This window comes from Phacochoerus africanus, chromosome 1, assembly GCF_016906955.1.
Source record: "Phacochoerus africanus isolate WHEZ1 chromosome 1, ROS_Pafr_v1, whole genome shotgun sequence".
Classification (NCBI taxonomy): Eukaryota; Metazoa; Chordata; class Mammalia; order Artiodactyla; family Suidae; genus Phacochoerus; species Phacochoerus africanus.
This window is the reverse complement of record NC_062544.1, coordinates 182792330-182806266: the sequence shown is the minus strand read 5'-3', so window position 1 is coordinate 182806266 and position 13937 is coordinate 182792330.

The window sequence follows — 13937 nt, the reverse complement described above, 5'->3', positions numbered from 1 at the left end:
ATTTGTCTTTCTCTTTCTGACTTAACTTCACTCAGTAATGAGAGTCTCTAGTTCCATCCATGTTGCTGCAAATGGCATTATTTTGTTCTTTTTTATGGATCAGAGGTATTCCATTGTGTATATATACCCTATCTTCCTAATCCAATCATCTGTCAATGGACATTTGGGTTGTTTCCAGCTCTTGGCTATTGTGAATAGTCCTGCAATGAACATGAGGGTGCCTATGTCTTTTTTAAGAAAAGATTTGCCCAGATACATGCCCAAGAGTGGGATTGATGGGCCATATGGTAGTTCTATGTATAGATTTCTCAGGTATCTCCATACTATTCTCCATAGTGGTTGTACCAGCTTACATTCCCACCAACAGTGCAGGAGGGTTCCCTTTTCTCCACACCCACTCCAGTATTTGTTATCTGTGGACTTATTAATGATGGCCATTCTGACTGGTGTGAGGTGGTATCTCATGGTAGTTTTGATTGGCATTTCTCTAATAATCAAGGGTGTTGAGCATTTTTTCATGTGCTTGTTGGCTGTCTGTACATCTTTCTTGGAGAAATGTCTATTCAGGTCTTTTGCCCATTTTTCTATTGGGTTGTTGGTCTTTTTGCTGTTGAGTTGTGTAAATTGCTTGTATATTTTAGAGATTAAGCCCTTGTCAGTTGCATCGTTTGAAACTATTTTCTCCCATTCTGTAATTTGTCTTTTTGTTTTCTTTTTGGTTTCCTTTGCTGTGCAAAAGCTTGTCAGTTTGATGAGGTCCCATTGATTTATTTTTGCTCTTATTTGTGTTGCTTTGGGAGACTGAACTGTACATCTCAACCCTTTCAAAGTTTCTGTTTTTCTTTCTCACCCACTTGGATAAATGCCAACTAAATAGCATCTTTAAAGGAAAAAGTATGTAAACACTTGATGAATTTCACATCATACATGTTATGTTGAAATCATGTAACCACAGTTCAAATTCTTAGTAATTAAGAGATTTTTCCAGCCACTTAATTGGATTTGGTGAGTTTGAATGGATTTTCTGTTCAGGGTTGTTGAAATGTAATACCAAAAATCAGCTGGTGCTACTCTAGCCTTTTTTGCTCCTTCAGAGAGAGGACATCCCAAATAAAAGAGCAGAGAAGGCCTGCTAGGATTTATATAGACTTGTAGTACATTATATTTCTGTTTTTTTTCTGTATGCCTTATCAAAATGTAATAACATATAAATCTTCACAAAGCTTTATCAAACATCTTTCAATATGTTCACCCTAAAACATTTTGACTGCTTAAAGGCCTCTGAAAAGCCAAAGTAGGTGACAATTATATCACATTTTCTATGTATATTGCTAAGAGAAGAGCTTGAAATGTATTTTACCTCCAAACGAATGTATAAAAACCAATTTCAAGTCTCTAGTAATGTAAAAAATATAACAATTGGCATTAATTGAACTTATCAATATACATATGGATTTATAGAATATTTTCAGTGTATTTATATACATGGGCTGAGTGAAAAAGTACATATGCAACCAAAAGGATAGGGAGAGTTTCCACTAGTGACAAGCAATGAGAATAACTTTCAACTCAATTTTGAGATGCTGGCAAATATTTAGTGAAGGGATGAATACAATTATGGAAGAAACAGAAAAAAAGTGTGAAAGATTGCTGCACAATCCTGTACAAGAGGTCCAGAACCACAGGAGATAAGTAAAAATAATAGATGTTTCATTCAGACAGCCCTAGTTTTGACTTTCAACTCAGCCACTTAGCTGTCATATTTTTTGCAGGTTTCCAAGAGTTTTGAACCTTTCTATCTGTCTTAGCTCAGACTATAATAGAGTACCATAGGCTGGGTGGCTTAAACAACAACAACAAAAAATAACTTCATATAATTCTGGAGGCTGAGATGTTTATGATCAAGGTGCTGTCCCATTTGGTGTTGCTGAGGGCTTGCTCCCTGGCTTGCAAATGACTTCTTTCTGCCTCTGTCTTCACATGACCCTCCCTTGCTGTGAGTGTGCAAGGGGAGAAATAGAGATTGATTTCCCTCTTCTTATAAGAGCACTAGTGTCATCATGAGGACTCCATCCTATCTAATCTAACCCTAATTACCTCCCAAAGTCTCCCCAACAATCAGTGCTGTCACCTTATGCGTTAAGACTTACATATAAGAATTTGGGGAGGGGGAACAAAAACTCAGTCTATAACAGTACCATATTCTGAAAATGGGATAAAATAGACCTTGCCTGTATTTTTGAGGATCAGAACACAGTAAATCTAAGGATCCTGTTCTAATATTGCTGCTGCAGTTTGTGATCATCCAGTGAATGAGTCAACAATTGATGAAAATAAAATGGCCTTTACAAGCTGAGCTTGATGACCAAGAACACTCAAATTCCAACAGACTGTGTTAGAAGATGTATAAGGAACTTTCAAAAGAGGAGCTGACAAATGATTTTGAACTCTTAGGGCATCATCTACATAATATTAAATAATGAGAAATAAGAAATTTTTCTGATTTCTTTTTCTTTTTTCTTTCTTTTTTTTGTCTTTTTCAGGCTGTACCCATGGCATATGGACACTCCCATGTTAGGGGTCAAATTAGAACTGTAGCTGCCAGCCTCTATTACAGCCACAGCAACATGGGATCTGAGCCACATCTGCAACCTATACCACAACTCATGGCAACACTGGATCCTTAACCCACTGAGAAAGGCCAGGGATCAAACCTGCATCCTCATGGATACTAATCAGATTTATTTCTACTAGCCACGTTGTGAACTCCAGGAATGAGAAGATTTTCATAAGACCCATTAACAAAGCTTACGGTTTATCCCCAGGTATTGCTAGCAACAGAAGTGAGTCTGAAACACATCTGAGAAATATAATGATAAAAGAATATCCTTATTTGCTTGATGTGTTAGGACAAACAGTGGGACAAGGGTACACATGTCCCTTGGGTCATATGTGGCCACACGAGGATTTGTCAGATTCTGATAGTACCTTTCCCATCTGGATTAGGTGTGAGATGGCTACATGAGAGTCCTATTGGTTCCAAACCTGAGTGAGGGTGGGAATTGGCATAAAAGGTCAGCTGTAGGGGACCTCAATAACAAGAAAGCAGAGTTGGAACTTGAAGGGTAGGATGGAGAATTATCTGAAAACACATAGAGAAAATCATTTTCAAGAAAGAAATCAACATAAAATATGTGCCAGGCTCAAAGAAGGCCAGTAGCAGATCAAAATAGAATTAGGCTATACTCCTCAATCTTGAAGCACCTCAATTTGATTAAACCTTTGAAAGGGGCTGTGGTACAAGAAGATGGAGAGAGGGAGGAATTGGAAAAGGAGCAAATTAGGTGAACATTTTCTTCTCACTCAGTGCAGACTTGCAGAACTGTAGGAGCATTCAGTAGGAGGAGAGAATATTTAATATATTTGAGGTTCAGAGTTCTGATTATTATATGAATTCATTATTTCATATCATGAAATTGAACTATTTTGAGGCTTGGGTATACCTAAGGACCTACCATTGAATTTATCCCAGAAGCACACAGAACCACGCTAATGAGTAAATTTGAAGAGCTGGTAAGAGAAATAAAGTTGCTTTGTGACTTGCATATGGAGATCAGTGTGTTTAATAAAACAGTTGCATTACTGTGTAGTGATTAATATTAATACTTCTTTATTAAATAGTTTATGCTAGTATTTTTATAATTTCAGCAATGGTACATACTTAAAACAAATTTTCCCATCTCATAAAATTAAAATGAACTTTTTAAGGTTTTGATGTATAAGTATATTGTGAAAATTCTATATATGTAGCAATTTTAGCCTATTGCCTCCATTCCCAAAAGTTAGGTATTACTGAATCTGGGCATATCTTCACAACATTTAAATATGCTACTACTCAAGGATCTAAAAATACAGATTTCATTAACTATCTAATATTCCATTGGGCTTTGAGATTCCCATAAGTAGATATATAAATATTTGAATTTCATTTCTGATTTCATTTATGGTGCTGTTCAAGAACAAACCCCTCACAGAAATATCAATTATTAAAGAAGTGTCTTCAGTAGAGCAGATAATCAGTAAGGCAGCCAACAAATAAAGCAACCCCAGGGATATGATCTTTCGGCCCCCTGTATGAAGTCCAAAAAAATTTATCAAGTTTGCATAGCAACTGTTGACAGTGTCACTAAAAGCAGTAAAGATATCAGAACTCCTTGGGTACATTTGATTGTCCTTTTTGAGCAGATGTGGAAACAGTATTTTCCTTAGTGTTAAAAATATGAAGAGAAAAATGAACATCAATTTAGATTCCTACTTCACTGAGAAGTAGGAAGAGTAAAAATTAGGAGCTTTATAATGGGATCAAGTTTGTAATCAACAAAACTGAAATCAATACACAAAAAATGTGAAGAAAAAGGGATATAAGCATACCACTAATGCAAGTCATCAAACCACAAAAGAAAGAGCATGAGAGTAAGAAAGGAAAGGAGAGGAACTACCAACACAGTTAGAAGACAATTGAAATAGCAATAAGCAAATGCTTATCAATAATTACTTTCAAAGCATGTAGACTAAATTCCCCAATCAAAAGACCTATAGTGGGTGAATGGATAAAAAGGAAAAGACCCATTTATATGTTGCCAACAAGAGACAGACTTTAGATGTAAGGACACACATTGACTGAGAAGAAAGGACGTAAAAAGATATTTCGTAAAAATATCTTTTTTTACGAAATAAAAAAATGTTGGAATAGGTATACTTGCAACCAAGAAAATAAATTTTATTTTATTTTTATTATTTCCCCAATACATTTTTTTCCTACTGTACAACATGGTGACCCAGTTACACATACATGTATACATTCTTTTTTTCACATTATCATTCTCCATCATAAGTAACTAGATAGTTCTCAGTGTTACATGGCAGGATCTCATTGCTAATCCATTCCAAAGGCAATAGTTTTTATCCTTTAATCCCAAGCTCCCAATCCATCTAACTCCCTCCCTCTACCCCCAGGCAACCATAAGTCTATTCTTCAAGTCTGTGATTTTCTTTTCTGTGGAAAGTTTCATTTGTTCTGTATGTTAGAAACCAGATATAATTGAAATCATATGGTATTTGTCTTTCTCTTTCTGACTTTATTTCACTCAGTATGAGAGTCTCTAGTTCCATCCATGTTGCTGCAAATGGCATTATTTCAATCTTTTTTATGGCTGAGTAGTATCCCATCGTGTATATACACCACATCTTCCTAATCCAATCATCTGTCAATGGACATTCGGGTTGTTTATATGTCTTTGCTATTGTGAACAGAGCTGCAATGTTTTCTCAGGACAGTCTCCCAAAGCAACAGAAATAAGAGCAAAAATAAACCAATGGGACCTCATCAAACTGACAAGCTTTTACACAGCAAAGGAAACCCAAAAGAAAACAAAAAGACAACTTACACAATGGGAGAAAATAGTTTCAAATGATGCCACTGACAAGGGCTTAATCTCTAAAATATACAAGCAATTTACACAACTCAACAGCAAAAAGACCAACAACCCAATTGAAAAATGGGCAAAAGACCTGGAAAGGCATTTCTCCAAGGAAGGTATACAGATGGCCAACAAGCACATGAAAAAATGCTCAACATCCCTGATTATTAGAGAAATGCAAATCAAAACTACTGTGAGGTACCACCTCACACCAGTCAGAATGGCCATCATTAATAAGCCCACAAATAACAGGTTGTTGGAAAGGGTGTGGAGAAAAGGGAGACGTCCTGCAGTGTTGGTAGGAACGTAAGCTGGTACAACCACTGTGGAAATCAGTGTGGATGTACCTTAGAAAACAAAATTAATTTTAAAACAAAGACTCTGTTAATAGAAGATTGTGTTGTTATGTTATGATAGATGTCAATCCAATAGGAGGAAATAACAGTTGTAAATATTTATGTACCCAACTTAGAAGCATATAAATATATAAAGAAAACATTAACAGACCTGAAGTAGAAACAGACAGCAATTCAGTAATAGTAGATTTTAACATCCCATGTACATCAAGGGATAGACCATGCAGACAGACAATCAAAGGAACTCAAGGTCTTAAAAAACATGGACTAGATGCTCTTAACACATAGTTAGATAACATTCCATCCAAAAGCAACAGAATACACATTCTTCTCAAGATCATATACCTTTTACAATATATATCATGTTATACTACAAAATAAATCAATAAATTTAAGAGGATTGAAATAATATTATACCTCTTTTCCACTCACAATTTTATGACTAATAATCAATTACATGAAAAAATGGAAATTCAAATATGTGGAGATTAAGTTACATAGACTAAATAACTGATGGGTCAAAGAAAAGAGAAATAAAATGTACCTTGTGACAAAAAAATGGAAACATAACATACCAGATTTGGGGATGCAGCAAAATAGTTCTAAGGCTTTTATCATGAAATTCTCTCTATCTCCAGAGAGAAGAAAAGTCTCAACAACCTATTTTACATGTCAAGGAACTAGAAAAGAACATATTTAACCCAAAGTTAGGAGAAGGAAGGAAATAACAAATGACAAAGCATAAATGAGTCAAATAGAGATGAAAAAGACAATAGAAAATGTTGATGAAACTAAAGAGCTAGTTCTTAGTAATAATAAAGTAAAAGATAAACCGTGTGGGAAAACTTGTGGCTAGACTCAAGAAAAAAAGAGAACTTAAAATCATAAATGAAAGAGGAGCCATTATTGATAGCATAGAAAGACAAAGGATAATAAGAGAATACTACAAACATTTATATGTCCAGAAATTTTACAATCTATAAGAAATGGATAACTTCTCATAAATATACAACTTCCAAGACTAAATCTTGATAAAATAGAAAATCTGAACAAACTAATTACTAATAAGGCTATTGAATAAGTAATCCAAAACCTCCTATCTAAAAAAAGTAAATAACCAGATATTTCACTAGTATTCTACCAAAGATTTAATACTAATCCTTTCAAGATCTTTCAAAACATAGAACATGAAAAAATGCTACTAAATTTATTGTAGAAGAACATTGCATGGATACCAAAACCAGATAAAGACACTACCAAAAAATTAGAAAATTACAGGCTATTATCTGTGACTAACACAGATGCAAAAATCCTCAAACCAAGTTCAAATTTAAAATCCAGAAATAAACCTATGCATATATAGTAATTTATGACAAAGGAGCCAAGAATATCCCATGGGAAAGGGCAATCTCTTTAATAGTGTTAGGAAAATTGGACAACCACATGGAAATGAATAAAACTGGAGCATTGTCTTAAACCATACACAAAAATTAACTCAAAATGGATTAAAGACTTGAACTGAAGAACTGAATCCATAAAACTCATAGAAGAAAACATATGCAGTAAGCTCTTTGACAAATTTCTTGGTGATATCTTTTGAATGTGCTACCGGTACAACTGCAAGAAAAGCCAAAATAAACAATGATGTAACAGGACTACATCAAACTAAAAAGCAAAGATAACCATAAACAAAATAAAAAAGACAACCTACTAAATGGGGAAAAATATTTGCAAATCACATATCTGATGAGGGGCTGATATCCAAAACATAAAGTACTCATACAACTCAATAACAACGACAACAAAAAAGTAAACAATCCTATTAAAAATGAGCAGAGGATCCGAATAGACATTTTTCCAAAGAAGACATGCAAATGGCCAACAGGTACATGAAGATATACTCAACATTTTTATCATCGGGGAAGGGAATCTGAATCAAAACCACAATGAGCCATCACCTCATACCCATAAGAATGGCTTTTTTAAAAAAGACAAGGAATATCGTGTGTTGGTGAAGATGTGGGAAACTGTTGGTGGTATTGCAAATTGGTACAGTCACACACCATAAAAAACAGTACTGGAGGCTCCTCAAAATATTACAAATACTAAAAATAAAAATATCACATTATCTAGCAATTTCACTCCTGGCTATCTGAAGAAAACAAAAGCAGTAGTTCAAAAAGATGCATGTATCCCTATGTTCATTGCGATGTTATTTATAATAGTTTTTAATAGAAATAACCTAAATGTACATTGATAGATGTATGGATAAGGAAATTGTGGGAAATATACAATGGCATAGTGTTTGGCCATACAAATAATGAAATCTTGCCATTTATGACAACATAGAGGGACCATGAGAACACGATGTTAAATGAAATGTCAGAGAAAGCAAATACCATATGATCTCTCTCTTAAATGAAATCTGAGGAAAAAAATTAAGTTCATAAATACTGAGAACAGATTGGTTTTTGAAAAGGTAGTGGTGGTAGGACAATTGAGTGATGTTGCTTTTTGTTTATTTGTTTAAATACATTGAATACATTTTTTAAATATGAAGAAAAATGCGCATCAATTTATGTCCCTACTTTTTTGAAAGTGTGGTTTTCATAATGTATATTGTTACTTCAATACCTACAAATATTGTAAAGGCCTTTAAATAAAACTTTTCTTATGTTTTTATTTATTTATTTTTAAATGAATTTTATTACATTTGTAGTTTTACAATGATCATCATATCCTATTTTATAGCATTACCATCCCAAACCCTCAGAGCATCCCTCCATCCCCCAACCTGTCCCATTTGGAAACCATAAGTTTTCCAAAGTCTATGAGTCAGTATCTTCTCTGCAAAGAAGTTCATCCTGTCCTTTTTTTTTAGATTCCACATGTAAGCAATAGCATATGATATTGTTGTCTCACTGCCTGGCTGACTTCACTTAGCATGATAATTCATAGGTTCATCCATGTTGCTGCAAAGGCTGTTATTTCTTTCTTTTTAATGGCTGAGTAATATTCCATTGTGTGTATGTACCTCATCTTCTTTATCCACTACTCTGTCAATGGACATGTAGGTGGTTTCCATGTCTTGGCTCTTGTATATCATGCTGCAATGAATGTTGGAGTACATGTGTCTTTGAGTGATGGTTTTCTCTGGATAGATGTCCAGGAGTGGGATTGCTGGATCAAATGGTAAATCTATTTTTAGTTTTCTGAGGAATCTCCATACCGTTTTCCACAGTGGTTGCACCGATTTACATTCCCACCAACAGTGTAATAGGGTTCTCTTTGCTCCCCTCCCTCTCTAGCACTCATTGTTTGTAGACTTTTTGATGATGGCCACTCTGGCCAGAGTAACACAATACCTCTGACTGGTGCGAGGTGGTATCTAATGGTAGTTTTGATTTGCATTTCTCTAATAATGAGTGATGTTGAACATCTTTTCATGTGTTTTTTGGCCATCTACATGTCTTCTTTGGAGAATTGTCTGTTTAGATTTTCTGCCCAATTTTGATGGGGTTGTTTGTGTTTTGGTATTGCTGCAAGAGGGGTTTATAAACTTTGGATATTAATCCCTTCTCAGTTGCTGCATTTGCAAATATTTTCACCCATTCTGTGGGTTGTCTTTTCGTTTTGCTTAGGGTTTCCTTTGCTGTGCAGAAACTTCTAAGTTTAATTAGTTTAATTAGGCGTTATATATAGTATCTGGTCTTATATTTAGGTCTTTAATACATTTTGAGTTTATTTTTGTGTATGGTGTTAAGAAGTGTTCTAATTTCATTCTTTTACATGTGGCTGTCCAGTTTTCCCAGTGCCACTTATTGAAGGGGTTTTTCTCCATTGTATATGGGCTTTTCTTATATTATGAATTGGATTTCACTTTGACTCTGGAGTTTATTAAGATTATTTAAATGTTATTTAAATATTTTATTTAAGGTTATTTAAATATGTTAATAGAATTCAATGTTGCCAAGTATGAACAAGTAATAGTAATATTGTCTATAAAATATTTTCATGCTAAAATCTTGGAATATATTGATTTGGATTTGCAATTATTGCCAATTTTAATAAACATACACATGCGATTTTTTTTTTATCATCTCTAGACTGTGATAAAATGTACAATTTCAAAGCTGAATTTTTTATATAACAGTAAAATTGATTTTAAAATTTATTCATTTTTTTAATATTCCCATGCATTATTTTTTTTTACTGTACAGCATGATGACCCAGTACACATACATGTATACATTCTTTTTTCTCACATTATTTTAAAAAATTTTATTGAAGGGGATAAGTGACTTACAATGTTGTATTAATTTCAGGTATACATAAAAGTGAATCAACCATACCTATATATAAATCATTCTTTTTCAGACTCCTTCCTCATATAGGCTATCATAGAGTATTGAATAGGTTTCCCCAAGCAATATAGTAGGTCATTGTTACCAATTCATTTGATTTTGGGTATGGTGTTAGGTATATGCCAATCCCAACCTCCTAATCCATCCCTCCTCTGCCTCCCCTTTGGACACCCTTAAATTTGGTTTTGATATCTTTGAGTCTGTTTCTTTTTTGTATGCCATTTTGTATCATTTTTATTAAATTCCATATATTAGTGTTTACAAATAACATTTGTCATTCTCCACCTGACTTACTTTACTTCATATGACAATTTCTAGTTCCATCCATGTTGCTGCAAATGGCATTATTTTTTTTCCTTTTTAATGCCTGAGTAATAGTCCACTGTATATACATACCATATCTTATTTATCAGTTCCTCTGTCAATAGACATTTAGGTTTATTTCATCTTGGCTATTGTAAATAGGGCTGCTGTAGTACATTGGGGTGCTTGTATCTTTTGGAATCATAGTTTTATTTGAGTGCATGCCCAGGAGTGGGATTGCTGGATTATATGGTAGTTCTATATTAATATTTTTAAGGAGCCTTCACACTGCTCTTAACAGTGGTTGCACAAATCTACATTCCCACCAACAGTGTAGGAGAGTTCCCTTTTCTCCACACCCTTTCCAGGTTTATTGTTTGTAGTGCTTTTGATGACAGCAATTCTGACTGGTGTAGGTGATATGTCATTGTTTTGATTTGCATTTTTCTAATAATCAGTTCTGTTGAGCATCTCTTCTCTTTTTTTCCTTTGGAGAAATGTCTTTTTAGAACTTCTGACTATTTATTTATTTAGATATTTTTGATATAAAGCTTCATGAGCCATCTGTATATTTTGGAGATGAATCTCTTGTCAGTCACTAGTTTGTAAACATTTTCTCACATTCTGTGATTTTTTTTTCTTTTGGTTACCTTTTCTGTGCAAAAGCTTTTAAATTTAAATAGCTCTCATTTGCTTATTTTTTGTTTTCATTGCCCTGGGAGGTGCTGCAATTTATATTAATTGTGTTCTGCCTGTTTTCCTCTAAGAGTTTTATAGTATCTGACTTTACATTTAGGTCTTTAATGCGTTTCCATGTTTCGTTTTGTTTTGTTTGGCTAGGCCTATAGCATATAGAATTTCCCAGCCTAGGGATTGAACCTAAACCATGGCATCTTCCCAAACTGCTGCAGTTACAATTCCAGATCCTTAACCCACTGTACTGCAGGGGAACTACTATTTTGAATTCATTTTTGTTCCTGGTTTAAGAGGATGTTCTAATTTCATTCTTTTACATGTAGCTATCCAGTTTTCTCAGCACCAGATATTGAAAAGGCTGTTTTATTCTCCATTTTATATTCTTGCCTTCATTGATCATAGGTGTGAGGGTTTTTTCAGGGCTTTCTATTCTGTTCCACTGATCTGTATTTATGTTTTTGTGCCAGTACCATACATTCTTTTTTGGCAGCACCTGCAGCATGTAGTATCCTGGAACAGAGATCAAAGGCCTTCCACAGCATTGAACCCAGCCACGTCAGTGACAATTCTTAAATACCTGTACCACAAGAGAACTCTAGTACCATACTGTTTGGATGGCTGTTTTGTAGTAAATTTGGAAGTCAGGGAGCTGATTCCTCTAGCTCTTTTTTTTTTTTCCCTCTCAAGATTGCTTTGGCTATTCAGTGTCTTTTGTGTTTCCATAAAATTTTTTTTTAAAATTTGTTTCAATTCTATGAAAAATGCCATTGGTAGTTTTATAGAGATTGAACTGACTTTGTAGATTGCCCTGGGGATTATAGTCATTTTGAAAACATTGATTATTGCAATCCTAGAGAATGCTATTTCTTTCCATTTGTTTGTGTCATCTTCAGTTTCCTTCATTGGTGTCATACTTTTCATAGTACAATTATTTTGCTTATTTAGGTAGGTTTATTCCTAGGTATTTTATTCTCTTTGATGTAATGGTAAATGGGATTATTTCTATAATATATTTTTTATCTTTTCGTTGTTACTGTATAGGAAAGCAAGACATTTCTGTGTGTTAATTTTGTATCCTGCAACTTGGCCAAATTCATTGGTTAACTCTAGTAGTTTTCTGGTAGTAACTGTAGGATTTCTATATATAGTATCATGTCATCTGCAAATAGTGATAGTTGTACTTTACCAATTTTGATTCTGTTTATTTATTTTTCTTCTTTGCTTTAGCAGTGACTTCCAAAACTATGGGGAATAAAAGTGGTGAAAATTGACATCCTTGACTCATTCTTGAACTTATTGGAAACGCTTTTAGCATTTCACCACCGAAAATGATTTTAGCTTTGGTTTTGTACAAATGGCCTCAATTATGTTGAAGTAGGTTCCTTCTACACCTACTTTCTGGAGAGTTTTCAGCAAAAACTGGTGTTTAATTTTGTCAAAAGCTTTTTCTGCATCTACTGAGATTATCATAAGGTTTTTATTCTTTTTTGATGTGGTGTATCACTCTGATTAATTGGCAGACATTGAAAAATCCTTGCATCCCTGGGATAAATCCCACCTGATCATATTGTGTAATTCTTTTAATGTACTGTTGGATCCATTTTGCTAATATTTTGTTGAATGTTTTGACTTTTTTTTTTTTTCCATCAGTAATATTGGTCTGTAATTTTCTTTTTTGTGTGTGTGTTGTCTTTGTCTAGTTTGGTATCAGGGTGTTTGTGGCTTCATAAAATTAGCTTAAAAGTGTTCCTTTTCAGTCTTTTGAAGAATTTTAGAATAGGTCATAACTCTTCTCTGAAACTTTGATAGAATTAACCTTTGAAGCCATCTGGACCCTGCCTTGGCAGATGAGTGTCTCAGTTTGGGACATGCTAGGCAGCAGCACCAACTGACTATGCAGGTCTTTCTCTGGTTTGCCTTCTACACACTGGTTGCCGTACTCTCCTCCTAGGCTCCAACACCAACCCCAACCCCATCCATTCTGGTCTCTCTTTGCCAGTGAGGAGCCTCCCCAGGGTGCAGAAACGTTTACTCCTTCAGAGCTCCTTCCCAGGGGCACTGGTCCTGTCCTGATTGCTTTCTCTCTATATATATATTTTTTTCTTTTCTCCTATCTGTTATGTGGAGATTGTCCTGAACTTTTGGAAGTCAAGGGTCTTCTGACAAGGTTCTGTAGATGTTCTGTGTGAATCACTCCACACGTAGATGCATTTTTGACGTATTTGTCAGAGAAAGTGTGCTGCACATACTACTGCTCCTCCATCTTGCCACTTTCCCTAAAAATTGAACTTTAAATGTAGTAATAATATTGACTCTGAAATAGGTTATGGAAATTTATACATAGATATGTGAAACCTATAGCTTGAGAAATTTATTAAAATATTTAGCCATAGCATACTATTTAAGTATCAGATAATATCATAATATTATATAACTCATATTTATTCTGATTATCATCATAACAGGGGAGAAGTTACTACTTTTTAAATAATGTGTTCCTATTACTTAGTCAAGTGGCTGGCCTTTATAGTGTTCTACAGATGTTTATTAAGTGAATAAAAAAGACTATCATAACTAATAATAAAGTACTCATATCAAGTACTAGTAAATAGCACTGTGCTTTAGAGTCAGACAGAAAAATGTTCAAATTCCCTATTTTTATGGAATTAAATAAAATAATTGGATTAAAGCCTCAAGGGGAACCGAGGATAGCATGTATTTCAAAGGATGAAAATACA